At 41.3% G+C, this 23,062-nt stretch overlaps 1 non-coding gene and 1 pseudogene across 1 annotated transcript; one reads left to right on the forward strand and one right to left on the reverse strand.

Moving 5' to 3' along the window:
• LOC132522614 (ras and EF-hand domain-containing protein-like) overlaps positions 1-23,062 on the forward strand; it is a 45,963-nt pseudogene that overhangs the window by 4,160 nt on the left and 18,741 nt on the right.
• TRNAW-CCA (transfer RNA tryptophan (anticodon CCA)) lies at positions 17,223-17,295 on the reverse strand. Its single transcript has one exon. It is a non-coding gene; the product is annotated as a tRNA-Trp (tRNA).

Consider the following 23,062-nt stretch of genomic DNA (forward strand, 5'->3'; position numbering starts at 1 on the left):
CATTATTATTATTACCACAATGCTTTTCCAACTCTTCAGAAATTATTAAATTTAATAGCACCAATGTCATCTGGTAGACTTGTGTCCTAAGCCCCACCCCCATCTTCTGCGAGATTAACAGGTACAATATTTGCCTTCCTGTGCTTGTTCAAGTGGAAAAGAAATAAACTGAGTTGCTTCATCTGATTGTTCACATGGCAGCCATCAGCTGTTTGGTAAATTGGGTTGCTTCTATTCCATGTCCTCATACAGCTGTTCACCTTCCCTTCCTCCCATTCAAATGTGATAAAAAATCTTTTGTTATTGACAGTGCTGTTGCCATTATTTCAGCCAAATTAATCCTGCAAACATCAGAGTGCCTGTTTTGTGCCAGGCACTATCTTATGTACTGTCCTAGGTCCCTGGAGACAAAGAGAAAGAGGAGACATAGTTCATGCCCTCAGGAAGTTCATAGGGTGGGTTAAACATTTCTCAAAACTTTCATCGAAGAAGTTGTAAAGGCAAGAGAGTTATTTGCAGGAAACACCGTGGATTGTGGGCATAGCCTGACACACTGCCCACAAGTAGGAGCTTTCTTTGAAGTCTTGAGTTTTTATCTTAAAAAAAACCATGCATTTGTTCATTTTACTCTATAATATATTGGGGCTTGTTTTAATCTAAAATGTTATATTTCCTTTCAAGGGGAAAATTGTCTCTCTGGGAAGGTGTGCCATTTCATCTGGTGGCTTAGTTTCCCACCTGGCACTCCATCTTCCCCCAGGTGACCCTGTCCCATGCCTATCCTAGGAGGATTCATGTACAGTTTGAGGAGAACAGATATCAGATAGTATAAGAATGTTTGGTTCCTGTAGAGGCAAAACGTGGTGGTGGTTTCCATTTCAAAGATCATTCAAAAAAAAATCAAACAAAAGCAAAAACAAAAAAAAACCCCAAAACAAAAACAAACAAAAAAGATCATTCAAGCTCTTAGATCAAAATATTAAGCAAATTTGGGTTAAATTCCTCAGTTATCAATAATTGCGATATTAGAGAGAAAATAACATTGCATTGGGAAAGAATAAAAATGGTCTCTGGGATGTGTTAACACGTTCTTAAGTTCGTTTTCTCTTATAATACTGAGGGACTCCTTTCCTTAAAGGCTGGGGACGGGAGTGTCCAAGTGACCTGTTGAGTTGGGCAGGTGTGAATGGTCTAGAGGGTCAGGGTGGGCCGTCACCACTTCCTAGTAAGCTAGAACTAGGTCAGCCAGCAGGTGAAACCAGAATGGGCAAGGGGATGTAGCTGTATAAGAGAATTCTGGAAGGAGGATTGTATCAGGCCAAGAAAAATCCATAACGTGGCGAGAGGATGTCTGGGGAGAAGCAGAGAGCAGACTTGTAATAACCTAGTCTAGCCAGTTTCTGGTGCCAGGGACATTCGCTTGGTGAAAGCAAGGTTTGTACCCAGTACAATAAGTGTACTCAATAAATATTTGCTGAATGAATCAAATAAGTCTGTGTTGTTTGATTCCTTGCTTCGTATACTGAGAATGCAGTTAGTTCATGCTGTGTGTGATCTCTTCATTTCTTTTGTTGGTTCCCTCCCTGTACTTTCAAGTTCCTAGTGAGCACTGGTGTGTTCTGAGATTGGCAAGGAGAGAAGGGTATAGGGGGTGTGTGTGTGTGTGTGTGTGTGTGTGTGTATGTATGTATGTGTGTGTGCACGCACACGCACACGCACACATTGAGCATTTGACTGAGGCAAGGGCATAACAGGAATTCATCTCTCTCCTCTAATCAGAGCTGAAGCTTTTCAGAGTTTTCTCAGTTCCATTTGTGGTGATAGCGATTGTCGTTTGTGGACTGATGCACGTTGATAAATTGACTTGGAACCCCGCATTCTTGGAAACAGAAACACAAGGGTCCAGCTGGCACTGGAACCACAATGGGTTTGTGCACGGGCACTGGTTGTGCCACAATAGCCAGACCAGGGACAGACCCAGGGTGGGTGCATCTAGTGTAACAGGGGTTAGTGTGATTGGTGACCTGCCAGACAGGGCTAGGGTGGGATTCGTTCAGGTGCCAAAATTGGACCCATGCTGTCAGCTGTTTCACGTGATTTACACCTTTTCTACACACACAATGTTGAAGAGGACTCTTTTGTTGAATAATTTAGAAGCAAGAAACTTAATGGAGAAGGAACCAAAACTACCCATGTGTGACCTGTATATGGGTTGTCAAAATGGTTTACTTCAGCATGTCTGTACAACTATAAAGATGATGACTAAAATAGAGAGGAAAAGGACAACAGTTGAGCACCAATCCCACTTCACTAGATTTTTTAAAACACATAGCTACAAGTACACAGAGGCGTGGTTTCAGCATCGGTCAGCGTTTCCTTTACATTTCCCTTTCTTGGGTTCCACTTTAGGGCTTTTCCCTCTGATCATCTTCTTTTGCAATAGTGTAGTTGCTTCATAAACCCACTTTACCTACATGATGTGGTGCTTTGCAAGATGAGAACGGAAGAGAGGAGAGGTGGACGCAAAGAGAGAAATAAGCACAGAGAGTGACCTGGAGACACAGAGGGAGAGGGACAGGGTGAGAGGGGGCAGAAGACGAGCAGACGGATGGAGAGACACTGACTGATTGATTAGATAGTGCCTCAGTTTCCCTTCTCTTCCCACTCAATGAGAACGGCCCCGAGGCAGCTTGAGATGCGAGAGTTAAATCAGCTCTTCTCTGGTTGATCCCAGCTCTTGAGTATCTTCCAAATGTGAGCATCTGGGTGCTTTGGACTGTGTTTGTAGTGTTTGAAGATAAATATTCTTTTTTCACTCATACGGCCAGTAATATCTTGTGCTCTCCAAGGAGATAAAGATTTGTTTCAGCCTTGAGGCATGATGGTGGGTTGAGCCTCGGTCCTGGAAGAGTGTTTGTTTTTTTTTTTAATACAGTATTTATTTATTTAAAAAGTGTATTTATTTAAATTTATTTATTTTTGACTGCATTGCATCTTCGTTGCTGCGCTCGGGCTTTCTCTAGTTGCGGCAAGAGGGAGCTAATCTTCGTTGTGATGCACGGGCTTCTCCTTGTCGTGGCTTCTCATTGTCATGGCTTCTGTTGTTGCGGAGCACAGGCTCTAGAGCACAGGCTCAGTAGCTGTGGCACGTGGGCTCAGTAGTTGTGGCTCATGGGTTCTAGAGTGCAGGCTCAGTAGTTGTGGTGCTCCATGGCATGTGGGATCTTCCCGGGCCAGGGCTTGAACCCCTGTTCCCTGCATTGGCAGGCGGATTCTTAACCACTGCACCACTGAGTGTTTTTGACTGTGTGTAATGCTTTCCTTTGGCCCTGGCTTTGGGGCCTATCAGTGTGCTAGCCACAGGCTTTCCAGAGATTCTCTGCCTTTTATGCATTCAGAACTGGAGATATATAGAGACAGATGCATAAAAATCTATCTATCTATATCTTTATCTGTATATCTCTCTATATATCTTTATTTTCTAATTGTTGCTGGCTTGTTGCTTTTTGTTTTTTCCCTTCAGTATATCCTCTGTCACAATTATGTGTGTCATTACTGCTGAGTGGGAGAAGCCTACCTGTCTATGAAAACCACAGCCTATCTTGAACCTTCCAAACCTTGCGCCTGGGCCTGGCAGGAATCTGTGTGTAGCTTAGTTTTTCTGAGCTCTGCTTCCTGGTGGTGACCCCTTCTCGTTCTGATATTTGAGTTTCATCTCAAGATAGTAACTTCTTTTTGGCCTCCTGGCCCCAGAAAGGTATTCTGGCCTGCTCTGACCCTCAGATCTCACTGTTTGTTCTGAGCTTTGCTGTCAGATTTTGATGAGAGCTTGTTTACTCTGCCTTATGGTGTGGACAAAAAAAGAAAAGCTTAGGGGCTTCCCTGGTGGCGCAGTGGTTGAGAGTCCGCCTGCCAATGCAGGGGCACGGGTTCGTGCCCCGGTCCGGGAAGATCCCACATGCCGCGGAGCGGCTGGACCCGTGAGCCATGGCCGCTGAGCATGCGCGTCCGGAGCCTGTGCTTCGCAACGGGAGAGGCCACGGCAGTGAGAGGCCCGTGTACCGCAAAAAAAAAAAAAAAAAAAAAGAGAAAGGCTTAAAATGAGGTATCATTGGAAGACTACGCTCTAAGAGCCGCAGACTCTTCTCTGGCTTGGCTTTTAACCTGAAGTTTTCATTTACTCCTATCCTGAATCACTGTTCAAATTCACAGTCATACTACTCCTGTCACTTTGAGCATGTAAACATCTTTACCTGTTTCTCAGTTTCTTCCCAGGTTACATGATCTTATTTCATTTGTAAAATAGAAGTAGTTGAAACAGGCTAATGTGCTGTGAATGGAAGCTTAGAGGCTGACGGTGGAGAGAGCTTTTAGGTGATGGGGAAGGTTAGGATGCTGTAGTGATTCAGATGTCTGCTTTCTTCTCCTAAGAGGGTATATACAATATGCCTTCTTGCTTCACGTGTAGCTTGGTAAAGCTTAGGTAGGGCCTGACTGCGGTATATTGTTGGAAGGAAGAAATGGGAAGAGATTATTTATCATGATACTCGGGCTTCTCCTATCTGACTATTAGTCTCATACCATGTTGTAAAATGGGAAGTAAACACTGTTTCCCAGAGGAAAGTTGTAATGGTGGAATGACACATATGATTTCATTGAAATTAGTTCCTCAAAAAAACAGTTTCATGGGACTTCCCTGGTGGTCCAGTGGTTAAGACTCCGTGCTTCCAGTGCAGGGGGCAGGGTTCAATTCCTGGTTGGGGAACTAAGATCCGACATGCCGCACGGCCCAGCCAAAAATTTAAAAAACAAACAAAAAAACAAGAAAAACAGTTTCATTGCTTCAACTGGTAAGTGTTTGGGGTCTTCCAAATTATAATTGCTTTTGTCAGAGTAATTATAAAAAGAGGAAAGTGAATTTAAACCTTAAGGCCTTCATTTGTATGTCTTATAAAGATATATAGGTGCAGTAGCTCAGACATGTTTCTTTAATTCCCTCAGTGTTCATGTGCCTGCCAGTGTCCCAGGCACTAGAGTGACCCTGACCTTCAAGAAGCTTACTGTTTCACCTTTTAAAATATCTAGGAGTTTCTAACACCTGAAGGACCTGGGATGCAGTATAATAAATGGAAAAATACCTCTGGTCACATCCTCGGACTATGGACATTTCATGTCAAGAATGTTTCTCCAATCAGAGGCCCTTTGGGTCTTGTATGCTTGGGAGTCTTAGAAGACTAAACATTTTTGTTTTCATTTTATGTTATCATTATATGATAATATAAAACAAATTATTTGGAGCACATTTGCAATCACCTGGATGACGCTTGCATGACAGATCTGGCTACAGCATTTCAAAACCTGCCTCTTTGTTTCAGACTGGTTATGCGGCACCCACAGCCCCACTTGTCATGGGCTGATGAGGAAGGCACAGCAGTGGGCTTAGTAAGTGATGTGTCCATGTAAAATGAAACTGATTGACAACATAGAGTGTTGGAGTCTCTGTGTTCTCAATGGAAAAGTGATGTGTAAAATGAAACTGATTGACAACATAGAGTGTTGGAGTCTCTGTGTTCTCAATGGAAAAGTGATGGGGAATGGGGTTTTGATCTTGTAAATGTAACTGAAAAGTGCAGCACACAAGCTGTGTGTCAGTGCCTACTGACATTAGCTGTGGGGATGTAGTTTCAGTGGAATTGCATCCCTTGTTGGATTAAATGAATGTTGTTAATTATCATTCCATTGATTTTCAAACGTGTGTTGGGCACATTAATGTTTTGGAACTATAAGTATAATTAGTTTATATCTGTTTATGTTTGTTCATAGTTCGTAACATGATATAGACAATATTTACGTCAACTCTGCAATCCATAGGGGATATTTTCTTTAATAAGGTCTACATGTTAGTCAAGTGTGAGAAATACTGTTCTAAAAGGACTTGAACTCCTCAAGAACTATAAAAGATTGAAAACATTAGTTTCTCCATTTTTCATTACTTATTGATCTTGTCCATCATTTAAATTGAGGGCAAAAATATTGTGGAAGAAGTTCATCTTAAATCGGTCCCAGTCTTAAGGATCATTTTTGTCATTTGCCCACAGAAGAAACTCTTTGTGCTTTTTCCCTATGTCATTCATTTTAATTACTTCATTTAAAAAAGATTTTTTTTGTATCCACATGTGCCTGGGACTGTGCTAGGAACTGGGTGCTTAAAAATCATACCCAGTCGAAAATCAAAGTTTCTTGGCCAGCTGCTCTCTCTCCAGAGGCACCAGAGAGTGTAATGAATGGGAAGAATCATGAGGTGGATGGTCTGGGTCCAGGTCTCACTGGGGGTCGGAAATCAAGCACACCTACTAAATTCAGGCAGTATTTTTCCTCTCTTCAGTAGAGACATTATCTCCACTTACCTTGTGTGGTGATGATACAGTTTCAAGAAGAGAGATTCTAGGTCCTGGTCAGATTATCTTCAGGTTCCCATCTTCACCATCCCGCGGGCTGTGACTGATGTCACGGAGAGGGGCTCACAAACTCAGAGGCCTCCGCGGCCAGGCAGGTAGCACTGACCCGATAGAATGGAGTTGGGGCCCAGTAGCAGCCTCTGCTTTATCTGCTGGGGGGACGGACAGATGCTGACAGGCAGGATATAGGCCCAGTGTTGCCAGCGATGCCAGCTTATAAAGAATGGGGAAACATCCAGCTTTTAAGTAGAAATTTCTAATTTTGCATACTCCGTGAGGTGGGAAAGATACCATTTCCAGTTTGCAACCCCTGTTTCCTACCTGTGAATATGCCCTGGTAAATTCAAGTGTCATTTGTGATCCTGCCCTGAAGGTCCGTGAACGTGTGGTTCCATGGTGCCCTTAGACCTTTAATCATGTTACTTCTTCCCCTTTCAAGTTTGTGGGATCATATTTTGACCCAAAGATAGTCTATCTTTACTCTCTTTTTTGCTCTTGGATATTCTTGTCATTTCAGGGTTACCTTGTTCAGGCTCAACAGGTGGTGCTGTACAATATTTTCTACCTCCAGGTTATGCTGCCCTGATAGGTGTGTCCTTGAGGGAGGAGGGCTGAGCTCTGAAAGCACTGAGATATCCAGAACACCTTTTCCCCTGATGTCTTTCCTTCTCTTCATTTGAAGCTGGAAGTACTTGTCTGTCACAGTTTTAAGACAGGTAAAAAAATTAATTGGAATGGAATGATTTCTGATCAAAAATAAGGGAATTTAGTGATGAGAGGTCATATTTTCTGGTACCACAATGGTGTTTCCTTTCATTGCTGGAATATTTTGTCCTTCAGGCAAAAAAATTTTTGAGGAGATGAAAAGATGCTCACCATCACTAATCATCAGAGGAATGCAGATCAAAACCACAGTGAAATATTGCCTCATACCTGTTATGATGGCTGTTATTAAAAACACAGAAGGTAATAAGTGCTAGTTAGAATGTGGAGAAATTGGGAACCTGTACACTGTTGGTGGGAATGTAAAGTGGTGCAGCCACTATGGAAAACAGTATGCAGTTTCCTCCAAAAAATTGAAAATAGAACTACCATATGATCCAGCAATCCCACTTCTGCATGTATATCCAAAAGGATTGAAATCAGGATCTTGAAGAGATATCTGCACTCCCATGATCATTGCAACACTATTCACAATAGCTAAAAGTTGGAAATGGCTGAAGTGTCCCTTGACAGATGAATGAATAAAGAAAATGGGGTGTATACATACAGTGGAATATCACTCAGCTTTAAAAAAAAGAAGGAACTTCTGCAGTATGTGACAACATGGGTGAACCTTGAGGACATCATGCTAAGTGAAATAAACCAGTCACAGAAGGACCAGTAATGTATAATTCCACTTACATGAGGTATCAAAATAGCCAACTCTTAGAAAGTAGAATGGTGGTTGGCAGGGGTTGGGGGATTGGGAAATGAAGAGTCGCTCTTCCGTGGGTTAGAGAGTTTCAGTCATTCGACGTGAACAAGCTCTAGAGATCTGCTCTGCAACAGTGTGCATGTAGGTGACAGTACCGCACACTTACAAGTTTGTCAAGAAGGTCGATTTCACGTTATATGTTTCTTAACCACAAGAAAAGAAGAACTATGGAAATATGAAATTTCTTTTTTATAGAGATAAGAAATTTGGATAGCTACAAAAGCTCTGTGTCTTGTAATTTTTGTCAGCCCCAAATATAGGCTCCGTCAAGAGTTTCCCCTTAAATGTACTCATACCTGTCCTTTTCAGGTGACCAGGCAGAAATACTCCAGTTAAAGAGACTCTGAGAGCTCCATCCCCGCCCCCTGCCACCGCCCCACACTGGTAGCAACCACTCTCTTCAATTTCTTTTTTTTTTTTAATTTCAATTTTTAAAAATTTTGGGGGGACATTCTGGGGAATGTTCAGCCATGATACCCTCTTGTGATCACTTACAACTACACAGTTATGGAGCACGCTCAAGTGGCCATTTTGTCATAATGGTATCTCTGACCTAGAGTGTTTTTGTTTGCTTGTTTGTTTTAATGTCTGGCTAGAAAACAAAAAAGTGCAAGTGAGTTATTCATTTTGAAACCTGAATGCAGTGGTGGAAGTCTCCCCTGCTGTGAGCCACCTGTAGCTGCCTGGTCCCGAGGTGGAGGGTCAGGGGGGTTGAGGCAGCATGTGCTGGCTTCTTGCCCATCTCCTTAGGCGTGGTGGCCGCACAGTTCATCCCCTGATGTGACACAGTCACGGTGTAATTCTTGCTCCTATAGAGCAGAGTTACAGTCTGCTCTGGCTGAGGCAGAAGAATTTCTGAGGAGTCAACTGACATTTGCTTAGAAAATCCGTGTTTTAGGACATTTGTATGTCATGTTTTCTGACAGACATGCCGTAAACTAGTGTTAGTGTTGGTGATGCAAATACTTTTTCTTTTCCTCCTTGGGGATGTTGGCATAGCCTATACTTCAGTCTGGCAGATATGAGTAGCTTGGGGATGTTAATGAATGAATTATAGCGCATGCATTTTTGCTCTAACGTAGTATGTGCATTCCAGAAAAACCTAATATTCTGCAAACACACACAAGACATATATAAAAAAAAAAAGTAGGAATGGGGCCGACCTCTCCCTATCTGTACAGCTTTGCAACCAGAATACTCAAAAACAGTAGCAATCCTAATAAGATATAAGCACAATAAAAAAAAACCCTACGTTACATTCTTAATAGACAGAGACATGCAGCAGTCCAGAATACCAGTCCAGGATAAACTGCAGATGTTTTAAACAGTGAAAATATAGGATTTTGCAGTTTATTTATTTATCTTTTTACGGTGAAGGTAACTTGATGGATGGAGGTATATGGATTGTGGCTGCCAAGTTACGGGAACAAGGACAAAATGAACAAACACAAAGCATGTGGAATGTCTGTGTCAGGAAGAAGTCCTCGGGGAGTGGGCACTGTGCCTAGCACTGGGTTCACTTGCAGCCGGCTGCCTTCAGTGGCGGTAATAGGCTTGCGTTGGGTGGCTGTTACTTGGGCGCAGAGCACTGACATGCTGGGAAATGCAACTTCCACTTCTGCATCTCTCACCTATTGACCTAGGGGACGAGCTAATTGATGCTCTAGGAACATGTACTCTGTCTGAGCAGTCCTAGTCTTGAGTACAAATTCATGGGAGGCTAAAGGAAGGCACCGAGCCAGAAATGAGCGTTAGATTGATTCCATGTGTACAGATCTGGAGGTTTTATATTGGTCTAAAAAGATAATGTATTGCCTCTCTCCTAAAAGATTACAGTGAATAAGCTGTCTTTGGACTAATAAAATCTGTCCACAGAAGTCCTCTGATCTAGTAGACAGGCTGTTACAATCCTAATGAGCCCTGTGAGAATTAAAATGTTATATTATGTGAGCATTTGGGCCCTTAAAAAGTGACCTATTCTGTTGAATGATATTTAAAATTAAAGTTCTCATTCAGCAGCTGAATAAGAATTCAGTTCTTCTTGAGTTCAACTTATTCAACCAAGTAAGCTGAATAATCTTACTCAGCTCTTTTAAGCAGTGCTAACATATATTTACTGTGAAGCCGGTGTATTTGTTTATGTGATTAACTCCAACGAAAGTACAATGACATAACCCATTATGTTAGGGTTCTCCAGAGAAACAGAACCAGTAAGGTGTGTGTGTGTGTGTGTGTGTGTGTGTGTGTGTGTGTGTGTGTGTGTGTGTGTGTGTGTGTGTGTGTGTGTGTGTGTGTGTGTGTGTACAGAGGCGGAGGCTGGGGGTGGATTTATTTTAAGGAATTAGCTCACACAATTGTGGAGGCTGGCAAGTCTGAAATCTGCAGGCTGGGCCGGTAGGCTGGAGACTCAGGGAAGGCAGTGGGCTGGCAAAATTCCCTCTTCCTTGGGGATGATCAGTTTTCATTTAAAGGTCTTCAGCTCACTGGAAGAGGCCTGCCCACATTATGGAGGGTAAGCTGCTTTATTCATCTCATGTACAAAAGACCTTCACAGCACCGTCCAGACACGTACAACCAAATATGTAAGCACTGCAGCCTAGCCAGGTCGACACATAAAATTAACCATTGCAGCTACTAAATAAAATGTTTTTCAGATACTCTGTTTTCGAGATTCCCTATGTTACGGGAATGTTTTGGAGAGATCAGAGAGCATTTCTTTTTTTTTTTTTTAATTGCTTCCATCTTATAAAATACACACCAGAAAATTTTCATATATTTATTTGAATCTGGGAAGAATCCCTATACATATGTTATATTCCCCTTGTACCCCTTCCAAATGCCTAAACACTTCAAAACCACATACCAAGTTTCTGGGGAGGCTTTAAAGTTATTAACATTTTTCTATCTGCCAGGAAAAGGCTTGTCCTATCTGTATTCATGGCTCTGAGATGCCCTGGGAGAAGAGGGCTTACTCACCCTGGTGTCTACCCCTCCATTCTCACCCTACAACCTCACCCTTCATGAAAATATTCGTAACTGCAAACTGAGCCCCTCATGGAAGAGACATCTTGGATCTAAGCAGCCTCTCAGCCATCTGGCAAGTCACACCAGCACTTTACATTGCTGCACTTTCCCAGGCAAACTAACTGCTTGCTTGCTCACTTCCTTTCTTTCTTTCCCTTCTTCTCCCTCCCTCCCTCCCTCCTGTAAGTGCTACGGGAAAGGCACTATGCTAACAAGTCCAAAGGTGAAGTTTTAATGAGAAACGGAGCAAAACTCCCTAGAGTAGGAGCAGGTTTTTACTTTACTGTCCCCAACTACTAGTTTTTGTCCCTGAGTTGGTAGAGCTAATAGGGACGCAATTTGAGAGGCATTGGGAAGCCAAGAGTGTTCCACCAGATATGAGTCCTAAAACTTCCATGCTCATATTCCCGGGATGAGGCATTCCTCAGCACCCAGGAACTTGGCAGGCACAGGTTTTAAATCACGTCTTTGCTCAGGCTCTGCAGCTCGAGGCCTCACTCAAGCAGCATTGGCCACACCTGGGAGTTTTTCTAGACCTGCGGGCTCTAGGTCCCACCACAGACCTACTGAGGCATCTGCATTTTAATGGGATCCCTGGGAGATTTGTGTGTGTATTAAACTCTGCTGAGGAAATGAGAAACGGGGAGGGCGTGGTGTGTGACCACACTTGGTCGGGAGTTGCTTTTCAAAAGATAGAAAAGCCCCAGAAAGAGAATGTGGAACTGAGGGAGGAAAGATAAACATCATGTGCTTCAAATTTTGCCTGGGGTTGCCTCTGGTTACTTGAAATCTGAATTGTGAAGTGTTCATGATTGGATTTACCACGAAGACAAGAAATTTATACTTCATCAAGTATACTGTGTAATATTTTGTGAATGTGTTCTTCAGAGACAAATACACATACAGAAAAGGGCACAGAGCTTGGTGTACAGCTTGCTGAATCTTTCCCGATGGAATGCTCGTGTATTCAGCATCCAGGTCAGGAAACAACATGTTACTTAGAAGCTCCCGTGCTCCCTTCCAACCAGTCACTACAGCCCCTCCCTGACCCCCCAGGCACGATCTCTTGCCTGCTCTTTTCCTTACTCCATGGGTTTGGCTTCTTGCACTCAACATTATGCTTGTGAGCTTGTTGTTGTAGATCTGTCATTTCCATTGCTGTAGAGTATTCACTGTGTGAAGATATCACAATTCATTTATCCATTTTACTATTAATGGCCATTTGGGTACTTTCTACTTTGTGGCTGTCACGTAGAATGCTGCCATGGGCGGTCCGTCACATGTCTTTTGGTAAGCATATGGAGTCCCCCAGTGCCTTGCTTTTAATAACTGTTTGCAAAATACCTTCAGCTTTCCTTGCTAACTCAGGGTCATCATTATGAAGCTGAGTTTCATCCTGGACTGTAGTATAGTGATATCCTAAGGATTTGGGGGGTGGTAGTTCACCTTGGCTTTTTGAGTTCCTGTGTGCATTTTCTGTTTTTGCTGTCAGGCTGCCAGGTTACAATTTACTACTGTTGGTTCTTTCTTCCTTCCTTCCTGAGTACCTTCGTTTGCTGAAGACTCAGAAAGCAAAATGATCAGATATACTAGAATTGAGTGTTCAACCCCCTTGAATGTAGTCCTGTGCCAAGGAGGGGTGTCTCACAGGGTGCTTTTCATCCTTTCCTGACTTTCAGTCTTCTTTTGGATTCTTCATGGTGCCAGATATGTGAGTTTCAGATGACTGGAGTGCTGCCATCATTTTGAAATTGGTATTTTTTTGCAGTTTTATTCCTTTTCTGTTTTTATGTATCTTTTAACTCCTTTCCCCCTTTTGTTCATTTTGAACGTTCCCCAAAGCAGACACTGTAGTTCTAAATTATCTTTGTAGAAATTATGTCATTTAGAAAGGTAAACACAAAACATGGATATATAATATTATGAATACATGTGAGAAGTAGGCGTCTAGCCAAGAGTGGGCATAGTCTTATGCTGATATGAAGCCATAAGCAAGATATGGGCTTGCACCTGTGTCTTCGGCCCCCCGCCCAATGGTTGGTCATTGAGATTATCTTTAATGCTTTTTCTTTTTGAGACTTGGGAAAATGCTACAAAAACTGTACATGGAGGTAAACAGATACTACTGCTTTGTGGGTTCTCCTTGTCCACTCAAGCAGATTATTGCAATAACTTTATTATGGCTCCTTCTTTAGTACCACGTGCATTTAAAGAAGCCATTCAGCATGTATTTCTGTTTTGTTTAGTAGCTTTTAAGCCAGTTGTACTGCCCAAAAGGGATGTTATCCACACAGGTGAGAGAGGGTAGCTCATACCTCAGGGAACCAGAACTGGAAACCAGTGAAGTTTTGGGATGAAAAATGTAAATTGAGATAAATGTAAATACACAGCTGCTGAAATTGCTTTTTCCTTATCTGATAAGCCAGTGAGTTAAGTGGTGACTCAATTAAGAGAAGACTGACTTTTTTTGTTGTTATTAATTAATTAATTTATGTATTTGGTTGCGCCGGGTCTTGGTTGTGGCATGCAAACTCTTAGCTGCGGTATGCATGTGGGATCTAATTCCCTGACCAGGGATCAAACCTGGGCCCTCATGCGTTGGAAGCGTGGAGTCTTAACCACTGCGCAACCAGGGAAGTCCCAAAGACTGACTTTTCTTTTCTTGGATCTCCTGAGGGGTTGAGGTCAGATTCCTTCAGGAGATAGTGTTTGCAGATCTGAAGGTTGTTTGCTCTTTTAGTGGGCTGTAGCTCTGGGAGCACAAAAGTGGACTAGTTTTCAGGGCAAATGATCCTGGTATAGTGTGAAAAAGATTTTAATAGGATTTTTGGCTACCTTCTTTTTTTTTGTTTTTTTTTTGTTTTTTTTTTTTGTTTTGCGGTACGTGGGCCTCTCACTGCTGCGGCCTCTCCCGTTGCGGAGCACAGGCTCCGGACGCGCAGGCCCAGCGGCCATGGCTCACGGGCCCAGCCGCTCCGCGGCATGTGGGATCCTCCCGGACCGGGGCATGAACCCGCGTCCCCTGCATCGGCAGGCGGACTCTCAACCACTGCGCCACCAGGGAAGCCCCGGCTACCTTCTTTTTAAAAGCACATTCCAGAAAATCACCCTTCGGTTCTTTAGAAAATCAAATGAAAAAGTAATTAAAATTTCCTGCAGGTTTCTGGGGAAGCAATGAAGTGGAGAGTATCTCAGGAAACTTCTACCATGTGGAAAATACACCCCAGGCATCATTGAATGAGATGATGTCTCAAAGGGTTTTAACTGTTGAAATGTTGAAATTGAAGATGTCAACAACATTTTGTTTTAAAGGGGAAATGTGTTGAAGAAAATTTGTAAGAAAATCTCTATAATTTTGCTTTAGTTTGATATTTTTTGGTCTATCTGCATAAAACAGAGACTGGAAAACGATTATTGGTTTATCTTTGTGTTTGAAGGTTAGGTAGCAGGGTAGGTAGGTAAAAATCAATGATTTTTCAATTAAAAGTAGATCAAAGACTTCTTTTTGTGAAATGTTTTTTGTATAGTAACTAAACAAACTCTACATGTGTACAGATAGTTTTAAGATAGTTCAAAGACATCATAGAAAAGAAATTCTCATTTAATTACATGATTTTTCAGAGCAAACTCTTGTAACCTTTGAGAAAGACTTTTAAGAAGGCCAGAGCAGGTTGTACACAATCTCCAACAGATTTTCTTGCCAGTATCATATATACTCAAGTGTAAGGTCAAGATTTAACTGTTGAAGAAAATTCGGCTATAGCGTATGCACCCAACAGTTATTCTTCCACAATATCAATAATAATATAGTTAAATGCCAATCATGCAATAGTTAGTAGTAGGTGTTCAATATATATTAAATATGAATTCAAGAAATACATTTGCTGCTGAGTGAACAGATAGAATGTACTTATATCCCAGAATATTCTAATTTTAGGAGAGGAAATGAGCTCTTTACTGGTACTCATGATTCTATGGTACATTAAGACGTCATTGGGAGATTTAGAAAGACAAGCAAGTCCTTACCTTCTGTAGAAGCTGGTGGTGGGTAATCTATGTTACGCAGGATTTTAAGTCCATTTTCATCTACATAATCACGTGACTTAATTTGTGGGGACTTACATACATATAATAATGTTTATAAACTTAAACATAAATATTCTTTTGTTAAAAATGCATCCTAGTTTGTTATTGAAATATATTTAGGATTCACAACATTGTTTTCGCCATTCAGCCAGAGTTCCGATTTCAGTAACCTCGACCCATAAAAACACAAATCTGAGGTGGAAGAAAACGAAGGGATCTCTGCATATCAGAAACATTAGTTACAGATCCCTGCAGGACAGACAGTTTCTCCAGCTGATAATTTTTTAGTCTTTTCAGCTTTCTTAGTGTAGTTTATATAGGAAATATTGGACACCTCCCCCATTCGAAACAATGTAAAAGGAGAAGAAGGAAAAATAAAGGAAGGAGAAGGCAACCAGCAGGTTGAAGTGGAGCGTATGCTCTTGCCTGTAGATTTCAGATGCAATGTGTTGTGCTTTCTAGAATCTCTCCTTTCTCACTGTGTTCAGAAGGGGATTGACCCTTTTCAGCTTGTCAATCAGATTTCCCATCGTTTGTCTCCTTCCTGACCCTGTGCCCGGCAAGGGTCCCCTGCTCCTTCCTCACCACTGTGTTCTTTACCCTCCCTGCAGCAGAGTCCTTCACCTGCCTCAGATCCAGTACAAAACGCCGCCTTCTTCACTTCACCTCCCACTGTGTCCTTCCCTGGGCTCCGACCTCATTTATTCATTAATGCAGGATCTGTTGCTGGTCAGATCTCTGGGTGCTGCAGGGGGTATGGAGACTGATAGGGTAACTGGGAAGATAAACATCCACAGAAAACTCAGTACACAGAGCTTCAGATAAAATGTGGCAGGGGAAGGGATTTCTTGTTGAATCAGGGCAGGCAGGCAGGCCTCATGGAACAGGTGACTTTTGGGAGAGACTTGACTGATGTGCAGGGTTTGATTTCTAGATAGGAAATGCAAAGAGTTTTGGTTTTGATCAGAGACTGATATTAAAATATACTTTGAGGGGCTTCCCTGGTGGTGCAGTGGTTGAGAGTCCGCCTGCTGATGCAGGGGACACGGGTTCATGCCCCGGTCCGGGAAGATCCCACATGCCGCGGAGCGGCTGGGCCCGTGAGCCACGGCCGCTGAGCCTGCGCGTCCGGAGCCTGTGCTCTGCAACGGGAGAGGCCACAACAGTGAGAGGCCCGCGTACCGCAAAAAAAAAAAAAATATATATATATATATATATATATATATATACTTTGACTAGGGAGGGATAAAGCTGTTTCCCAGCTCTTCAGTCTCAAAAATTGAAAAAAAAAGTAGTTAAGGGATGGGATGATGTGAAGTCAACCAAGATAATATATTTGTCTCCTCTGTTGAAAATTTATGTATTATGTGTTGGGTGCTGTGCAAAATATTTGAGGACAGTGAGAACATAAGAGGGTTTAGAAGATGGGACGTTTGAAGGAAATGAGATAGGAGAGTAGAGTGGCCATAGAAATGGTTCTCCAAACCAGAATTTTCTTGTGAATAAAATGAGCAGAACTAATTTGACAGTGTCTTTGAAGAGTAGAAATGTTTTATTTTGATGAAGTCCAATTTGTCCATTTTTTCTTTCACAAATCATGCTTTTGGTGTTTAAGAAATCTTTGCCTACCCCAAGTTTGCAAAGATTTTCTCCTATGTTTCTTCTATTAAGTTTTATTGTTTTAAGTTTCACATTTAGGATCCATTTTGCAAGGTATGGATCAAAGTTCATTTTTTTGCACGTGCATATCTAATTGTTTCAGCCCATTTGTTGAAAAGACTATCTCTGCTGGATTGCTTTTGCACTTTGTCCAAAATCAGTTTCCTGTATTCGTGTTGGGTTTATTTCTGAGCTCTCTGCTCTGTTACATTGATTGAGTTGTCTATCTTTATGCCAGTGTTACATTGTCTTGATGACCATTGCTTTATGATAAGTCTTAAAATCAGGTAGTGTTAGTTCTTCAACTTTTTTATTTCTCGAAGTTGTCCTGGCTATTTTAAGTCCTCTAATTTCCATAGAATCACGTTGTCAGTTTCTAAAAATACCCCAAAAAACAACAACCCCCAAAACTAAAAAACAAATCCTGCTGGGTTTCTTTCTTTTTAATATTTATTTATTTATTATTTATTTATTTAGGCTGTGCCAGGTCTTTGTTGCGGCATGCATGTGGAATCTAGTTCCCTGGCCAGGGATCGAACCTGGGCCCCCTGCATTGGGAGCTTGGAGTCCTACCCACTGGACCACCAGGGAAGTCCCCTGCTGGGGGTTTGCTTGGACTTCAGTTGCATCTAAAGATCAATTGGGGAAGAATTGGCATCTTAATAATAAATAATGAACAAACCTGGTATATTCTCCATTTATTTAGGCCTTGTTACACTCAATTCCAGTAGTTATAAACTTAAAACTTTATTTGAATACTGCACATAGGATATAAATTTCCATAATGTGTTAAGAGAAAAAAAATTCCAAGTTATCTGGACTCATGAGAGCTTCAGCCCCTGACCTCCTGGGGTGCCCTTCTGCCATTCTCTGCACCAGGGGTGACACATATGAGAAATACCAGCATAAGGGGCAGCACGTGCATAGAAATTTGCAGGTGATGTGATTTGAATTTAGATAAGGTGTAAGCGCTTGGAAAAACAGTAAACCCACCAGGACTTCCTGAGTCCTGATGACATGATAGGATTCAGGCAAGCACTGGGGCCCTTGGCTGTGCCAGTAGCTTTTAATTAAACACAACAGTAATTAATTAGCTAGTTAATTGATGTGTTACAGCCCTCTTATCACAATTGAGTAGTGGTCATAGAGGTGTCACCCCAGGTGACGTGTATAAGTAGGTTGCGAGATTCCTCAATTCTTTCACTCTTGTAGGTTTCCATTATGGAAGTACTGGGCATCTAAAGTTTGGTTACTCCCCTTATCTCTTCTCACCATCTCTGTAGGAGACTTGGGATCAGCCTTTTTGACGCAAAATGTTTCTCACCCACAGGATTTTGAAGAACCTATTTAAGTGAACAAAATCTTTCTTTTTTTTTTTCTTTCAGGAAAAATGCAAAGCTGAGGAAGCCCTCAGTGACCTCAGACTTCAGCGTGAAACAGAAGTGGGAGATCTACAGTGACAATAAAGAAACTCAGAAAGGTAGGTATGTGGCAGCTGGACTTTGAGGGATACCGTCAGTATCTCAGTGTGTCTAAATTATTAGCAACTAAAAATATATGGAATCATACTGAAGCAGCAGATGGATCAGATTTCAGAATCAAATTGGACTCCTTGGCAAAAAAAAAAATTTTTTTTAAGGCACCTCATTTCTGTTTCTGTTTCTAAGGGCAGCTTATCTTTTGCATAGATCTAATAAATATTTCTGATCCCCTGAACACTTGTCCATCAAACCTCAGTTTTCTTTCCTTGGTCTTTACCAACCAAGGGCCCTCAAGTCCCGGGTCTGCTTATGACAGTAGGGAAATGGTCTTTCCTTGTCATGCAGCCCTACACCCAGCTTACTACAAGGTACATGTATTCAGTGAAGGTTTATTAAATGAAATGAATATTTCTCTTCTCTGTGGAAAGTTCCAGATCTAGAGGATCCCTGATGAGCAAGAAGTAGGAGAGAACCTGCTGAAGTGAAAGCAAAGGTGTGATTGGTTTTGGCCTTTGCTCTATTTGGTTTCTAAAATGAGTAGGGTCTGTTTCACTCTGCTGTGCTGGTAGATGTTTAATAACAACAGGCTCTGGAGAGGGGAGGAAGGGAAGGAGGGATTTGTAGCATTTGACGATTTCCATGGTATAAATACTCCTGCCATTACCGATTTCAAGCTCCCAAGTCAACATCACTGAATACAGAGTTTGGGAAGAGATGCTTAAAATAAATAGCCTCTCACCGGCTGGTACACACTGTCTCCAGCACAGTACTGGATTCACCTCCTGCATGTGGATGGTCTCCATAACTAATGGAATTATCTTAGCTAAAATGAAAACGGGTGCTTAAAAAATAATCATCCATGAAAGTGGCATTGTGCAATTTGGGCACATCACTTTGCTTCTCTGATTGTTCATATGATAACCTTTAATGCTTCTTCCAGTATTTATACTGAATGAGATTGACAGTTAACTGCATTTTGTGGGTTATTGCTATTTAAACCTCTGAATTATTAAGAATTCTCCCCATATCCTTTTTGGAAAATTATTATCAATGTCAACCTTATATTTGATTTCCACAGGTCATTAGACCATACATACTAAGCTTTTATTACAGAATTTGAATGGACCAATCCTTTGCTTTATGCTAGAGTCACAGATTCTCCTAGCCACTGTCTTTACTTATTTCCATGTCATCCCAAATCTTAGACTAAGAGAATGTTTGCAAAAGGAGACAGAGTTTCTTGCCCTGATACAGCATATGATGAAGACCAAACAGGCCCTGAACAGTGAGAGTCAGTAGTGACGAGACCTGAGTCCTTATCAAGACCTGCCAATTTCTGCCTGTAATACATGGGACAATTGACTTCCTCATTTTGATCATTAGCTTCTCATCTGTAAATGGGGATTAATAATAAACTGTCCTGTCTAACCCTAATAACTAACATTTTATTGATTTTGTAGTTTATGAAGCTCTTTTTCATAATTAAAAAAAATCAATTCTCAAACTTTCTCTGAGGAAAGTGCAAATTCCCCACTTTTATGGATGGGAACAATGAGTTCCAGGTTTAATAACTTGTTCAAAGTCACTCAGCTAATAAGCAATGGGTTGTCTTTCTGTCTTTACACGGGTGGTGCTTTCGCGTTTATACCAGACTTCCTGCCTGCCTCTTAGGGTTATCCTGTAAGAGAGTAGGAGATGATTTATGGGAGAGCATGTTAAAGGCTGTAAAGAACTATACAGAAGTTTACCAATTTAGTATAATTGTCAACACCTTATGCCACTGGTTCTGAGAAACTCATTTCTTTCTCTCCAGTCATTATTCCTATGCCACTCAAAAGAGAAGGTTCCCAGCTTTGTGGTCAGATGAATCCCCTTTATGTACTTCCAGTTCCAAGTTTTGCTACCTCTTAATTGGTTTTGTGTTTGGTTCATGACTTTCTTGTAAAATTGCTTATTTCTCTTGGATTCTCTGGTTGAGTTTTTCGTTTCTTGTAAAAAGAAACTCTGCCATCTTCATGATATCACTGATACCTTGCAACTTACTTATTCTTTGCAGTGCATGGAATTTGTTTTTTTCTCCTTGAAAGTACTAATTTTGGAGTCCAGGAAATTTCTATTCTTATTGGACTGATTGCTTTTTAAACTTGCTACCCAGATGTCATCTTGGAATTTCAGATCATTTTAGGTAGCTGATGTAGCAAGTAGATCTGTTTACCTCAAGGCATCTCCTCTGAGAGATGGTGTTCCTTGGAGCTCTGTGTGTGAAGCTGGCTGTCAGACAGGGGACCCGGATTACTAGGTGCATGGGGTATGGATGTTTAGAGAGAAACCTTAGCTTTCCTTTCGGGAATCATTCAGTTATTTTTAAAAAGGCAAACCCTGTCTTGTTGCATTTGGAATCAGCTCTGGCTTATCTGCTCTTCTTTCCTAGAGTAAGAGCAGCTATGGGCTTGAGAGGCAGTGTGCCTTAGTATACAATTTTAATCTCTATTTTCAGCCCCCCTTCTCACTCTCTGGGGTTCTGCATGACCAGTTGTCTCTTCTTTGTTCTACAGTGGGACCTTCAACACACATCTTCTGGACCTCCTTTTCCCCAACTCTCTTCTCTTTGTCAGCACATTACCATCCAGTTTCCTTTTTCCAGCAATGTGTTTAAATCAGTTTACTGCTGATGGGCTCCTCTTCCATTCTTTTAACTTTTTTTAAATAGATATTTATTGGAGTATAATTGCTTCACAGTACTGTGTTAGTTTCTGTTGTACACCAGAGTGAATCAGCCATATGCATACACATGTCCCCATATCCCCTCCCTTTTGAGCCTCCCTCCCATCCTCCCTATCCCACCCCTCTAGGTGGTCACAAAGCATCGAGAGGATCTCCCTGTGCTGTGCTGCTGCTTCCCACCTGCCAACTATTTTACGTTCGGTAGTGTATATGTGTCCATGCTACTCTCTCACTTCGCCCCAGCTTCCCCTTCCCACACCATGTCTTTTAACTTTTATTGGCTTATTTCCTTTGGAATTTCATATTAATGAGGTCTCAAAAGGGAAAGAAGATAAATTCATGTGTTCTGTCCACCGTATTGAACTGCAAGCCTCCAATGATTATTTTCTTCCTTCCTTTTTGTTTTTAAGAAACAATTAAAAGCTTTTGCACAGCAAAGGACACCATAAACAAAATGAAAAGACAACCTACTGAATGGGAGAAAATATTTGCAAATAGTATGACTCATAAAGGGTTAATATCCAACATATATAAACAGCTCATATAACTCAACATCAAAAAAACAAACAACCTGAGTAAAAATTGGGCAGAAGAACTGAATAGACATTTTTCCAAAGAGGAAATGTAGATGGTCAACAGGGCCATGAAAAGATGCTCAACATTGGTAATCATCAGGGAAATGCAAATCAAAACCACAGTGAGATTTCACCTGTCAGAATGGCTGTCATCAAAAAGACCACAAATAACAAATGTTTGTGAGGATGTAGAGAAAAGGGAACCCTCGTACACTGTTGGTGGGAATGTAAATTGGTGCAGCCATTCTGGAAAACTGTATGGAGGTTTCTCAAAAAACTAAAACTACCATATGACCCAGCAATTCCACTCCTGGGTATATATCAGAAAAAAACAAAAACACTAATTCGAAAAGATACATGCACCCAGTGTTCACAGCAGCATTACTTACAATTGCCAAGATATGGAAACAACCTAAGTGTCCATCAAAGAAGGAAGGATAAATAAGATGTGGTCTATATATACAATGGAATACTACTCAGCCATAAAAAAGAATAAAATTTTGCTATTTGCGGCAACATGGATGGACTTGGAGGGCATTATGCTAAGTGAAATAAGTCATACAGAGAAAGACAAATACTATATGATATCACTTATATGTAGAATCCAAAAAATACAACAAACTAGTGGGTATAACAAAAAAGAAGCAGACTCACAGATATAAAGAACAAACTAGTGGTTACCAGTGGGGAGAAGGAAGTGGGGAGGGGCAATATAGGGGTAGGAGATTAAAAGGTACAAACTATCAGGTATAAAATAAGCTATAAGGATATATTGTACAACATAGAGAATATGGCCAGTATTTTACAATAACTACAAATGGAGTATAACCTTTAAAAATTGTGAATCACTATATTGCATACTTGTCATTTATATAATATATATCAACTATACTTCAATAACAATTTTTTAAAAAAACTTAAAATCATCTTGTAAATTTAATTTTATTGCTTTTGCGGCCTTACTGGATTTTATCTTGTATATTTGTTTTAGTTTCGTTGTTTTTCTAAGAACTCTAGCAAAAATATAACTTATTTTATATTTTTACATATTTAATTGTAATGAAAATACTCTTTGGGCAGATAAGAATAGTTTACTTTTATTTTATTTTATTATTTTTTTCATAAATTTATTTACTTATTTATTTTCAGCTATGTTGGGTCTTCGTTGCTGTGCACAGGCTTTCTCTAGTTGCGGCGAGCAGGGACCACTCTTCGTTGCAGTGCGTGGGCTTCTCATTGCGGTGGCTTCTCTTGTTGCAGAGCATGGGCTGTAGGTGCTTGGGCTTCAGTAGCCGTGGCACACAGGCTCAGCAGTGGTGGCTCACAGGCTGTAGAGCGCAGGCTCAGTAGCTGTGGCACACGGGCTTAGTTGCTCTGCGGCTCGTGGGATCTTTCTGGACTAGGGCTCGAACCCGCATCCCCTGCGTTGGCAGGCGGACTCTTAATCACTGTGCCACCAGGGAAGCCCTTGTTTTTTCTTTTTTAACATCTTTATTGGAGTATAATTGCTTTACAATTTTGTGTTAGTTTCTGCTGTATAACAAAGTGAATCAGCTATATGTATACATATATCCCCAT

This window comes from Lagenorhynchus albirostris, chromosome 7 (assembly GCF_949774975.1).
Source record: "Lagenorhynchus albirostris chromosome 7, mLagAlb1.1, whole genome shotgun sequence".
Taxonomy (NCBI): Eukaryota; Metazoa; Chordata; class Mammalia; order Artiodactyla; family Delphinidae; genus Lagenorhynchus; species Lagenorhynchus albirostris.